Source organism: Apis dorsata, unplaced genomic scaffold (genome assembly GCF_000469605.1).
Source record: "Apis dorsata unplaced genomic scaffold, Apis dorsata 1.3 scaffold_339, whole genome shotgun sequence".
NCBI lineage: Eukaryota > Metazoa > Arthropoda > Insecta > Hymenoptera > Apidae > Apis > Apis dorsata.
The window spans coordinates 477,918-481,474 of record NW_006263606.1 but is presented as its reverse complement, the minus strand read 5'-3'; the positions used below and the strand labels follow the sequence as shown (position 1 = coordinate 481,474).

General features: G+C 20.7%; 1 protein-coding gene across 4 annotated transcripts in view; it reads right to left on the bottom strand.

Moving 5' to 3' along the window:
• Positions 1-3,228, bottom strand: part of LOC102680807 (glycerol kinase-like) — a 12,868-nt gene extending 9,640 nt beyond the window's left edge. For all 4 annotated transcript variants that reach the window (XM_031511640.1, XM_006618020.2, XM_031511643.1 and 1 more), the window contains exon 1: positions 2,958-3,228. The gene's annotated coding sequence lies outside the window, so the exon portion shown is untranslated. The remainder of the gene's footprint in view (positions 1-2,957) is intronic.
• Between the last annotated feature and the right edge of the window lie 329 nt (positions 3,229-3,557).

The window sequence follows — 3,557 nt, the reverse complement described above, 5'->3', positions numbered from 1 at the left end:
AAAAAAAAAAAGACATAATTGAACTTAAGAAATCAAATTTCTTAAGAACTTAAGAAACAAGTTATACAATTTTATTTTTTTGAATAAATATAGAAACATTAAATAAAAAATTCAGTAATTATCTAGAAAAAGAGACTCCTTACTAATTTCAATGATTTTGGAATATATTATAAAGAACAACATTTTAAATAATTTTTTCCTATGCATAATTGTTTCTTAATTTTCCAGATATTTGCAAAAATAATTGTTAAATACTAAATATTACATTTCATTTGTGTGCATAACACATACATCTATATAGCATGCAACTGCCATTTATTAACTATTCGCATACATTACATCAACTATTCGTATACAGATATATTATAGTATTAGTTATTACTAGCAGCTAGTATTTAAAAAGAAAATATATGTATATGCATGTACATAGATGATTTAATATCACCATACTTAATATCTACTAATAGAAACTATAGCGAACTTAAGCATTCTATGGATCTTGCGGAATATAATAAAATATAATAAAACAATTGTTAAATTAATAAAACAATATGAAATTATAATTATAATAGCAAAATCAGATTCAATTTATAATACAATATTTAATATTATAATATCGATTGTTATGATTTCGATTATTATATATATATATTTTTGTTTTCTGCAGATTTGAAAGATCTGTTAAATTCCTAAGTTCAACGTTGTGTGACTTTAACATGATTTAAATCCATCAAAATTCATAAGCTTTTTCAGTAATTCAATCGTTATAAATAGAATATTAATATATTGTACATCTTTGAAGAATAAATTTTTAAAGACAACAAAATAAATACAAAAATATATAAAAATTGAGAATCAGTTGAAGAAAAAGTTATTTATTAAGTTATAAGTAATTTAAATTCGTATTGGATGAATTAAAATAAGAACAGAATACAATAATAATATAGTAAAGACAGAATGATCTCATTCTCTTTCCTCTCGCTTTGTTTAATTCAATTGCTTAATGCAATAGCTTAATAAATAAACCGATATTTTTATGTAATTAACTTTTGTGTTTGTTTTGATTTCTAGAATTATCCCAAAAGATGATGCATGAATATATATATATATAATATATATATAAAAGAAACCTTAAAAAAAATAAGTTAAAAAAATCTCATATCCATAAAAAAATAGATTTTCGACAGTAATCCATAGATTTCAAAAAGTAATCCATACATAACATAAAAATTGATTGTCAATTTTTAATTAATCACATATACACTGTTATATATACTGTTACAAATGCATATGTATAAAATTCAATAGAATAGCAATTTTTTTTTAAATATCTCGAAAAGTAAAACTGAGCGACAATTATATGTATAAAAAAAATTTATTAAAAATTTTATTTTTTATAATATATTTCAGAATCATTGAAATCCGCGAGAAATTCTCTTTTCTAAATAATTATTAAAAATTTGATTTTTATGATTAATATTTGATTTGTAATTATATTTGCATTTCATAATAATTTAATTATGGATATATAAAGTATGATTACAAATACATTATAAGATATATTTTGTGAACAAAATCTTATTTTTTTATTATTAAACAGAAGTTTATATAAAAATTTCTTATCAAAGAAATATTAAAAATTAAAAATATATAAAATTTAACATTTAGAAAGTAGTTTAGAATTTTTTAAAAATACAATGAAAAATTATAAAATATAATTTAATATATATAAAATAAAAAAAAGATGACAAGACAATCAAAAGAAGACAATCAATAAAATAAAAGTTACAAAAAAGATAGTCCCAAGTTCACTTCCACAGTTAGTTTTACAAAGTAAACAAACAATTTTCGATGACGACACGGTTTAAAAGGCTGTACGTGAAGTACCGGACACATGATGTGGTCTGTTAAATGGCCGCATAATGCGCTGATTTTTACCTGGGAAGCATCAGACTATCCGACAGTACTCTTCCTGTTTCTCTCTTATATACAAACTGTATAGGTGATCGAGCACTTGCGAGAATATACTAAACGACAGTAGCCATCTAGCGGCAAAATTAAAACTAAAGCTTTTATAATTCTCCAGAAGTCGCTACATTACTTGGCGCAAAAATATAAAAAATTCCATTTACAATACAAAATTAGCAAATTATTTCTAAAATTTATACAATGTTACAATTAAAATTAAATTGTAAAAATTTTTATTCAATTCTACATCACCAATATTTATATAATATTTTTTTAAATAAATTTTATTAAAATAAGCATGAATTAATTTAAAATTAATATGAAAATATTTATTTTTAAGAAATAAAAAAATATTTTAAATTATATTATACATTAGATTTATTCGTAATTATAGTTTAATTAATTAAAATAATGTAGTGAAATATAAATTAAAATTCTTGCAACTTTATTTGTTTATATCATTTATTATATGAATTTATTTAATGCTTGTCTCATAGCATATTCGCAATATGAGATATTAATATGAGATATATATTATTATATTATATCACTTTCCAAATGATTCAATTTTCTACAAACAAAATTTAATATTAAAAATATAATATTTGCAAAAAAGAGTAAATTATATTTATTTCTTTTTTTAACCATAAAATTAATTCTTATATTAAATACATTTCATAAGCTATATCATTAATTACGTCAATAATTTATATTTAATAAAAATTTCTATATATAAAATGACTATATATAAGACAAATGAAATATAGTAATATCTAGTTTTGATATATTCGTATTCAATGTGCGTCACCCACGTGCTATGGAATTATGGGAATGTTATATCACCTTGCGAATTACAATGATGAAAAAAAACACGAATTATAAATGAAACGTCTTTATTGAGCAATTTTTTTTGACTGGTAATCATATTTTTAATAAGAAAAAAAATGTTTAAGACACCATAAAATAAGAAAAACACATTAAATACTTACGAAAATGTTGCAGTTGACGGCCGGCAGATGAATACTTAACTTCTCTGTGTAGAAACAATTATAATCAGTATTTAAGTGCTCGATCTTTTCGATCTGTACTTTTTCAATAAAGTATGTCTAATTCAAAAATAGTATGAAATAAAAATCAAAGAATATGATATTGGTGACACTAGTGAAACATAATACTTGTCATATTTTCCACTCTACTATACCATAACTTATTGTCGTCTGGTGGAGAACACAAGACTCTAGCAGCCATATGTCGAAGCTAGCGCCTTACATGATACATATCTTCTTATTCGATTTTAAATAAATCTTACAAATTTTTAATTTATTACCTTGTTTAATTTTTAACTTTAAATATTATTTTATATTTAAAAATAATAATAATAATAAATAATAAGATGCTGAAAATATTTTATACTTAAATATTTTTTTTTAATACTTAAATTTTCTTTCTACTTAATTTATTATATAAAATATTTATATTAAAAAGAAATTTATTTAAAATAATTATACTTATATTTTTTTTAATTTCAATTGAAATATTCAATATCAAATATCTTAAACTAGAAATTGATTATTTTTAATTTTGACTAT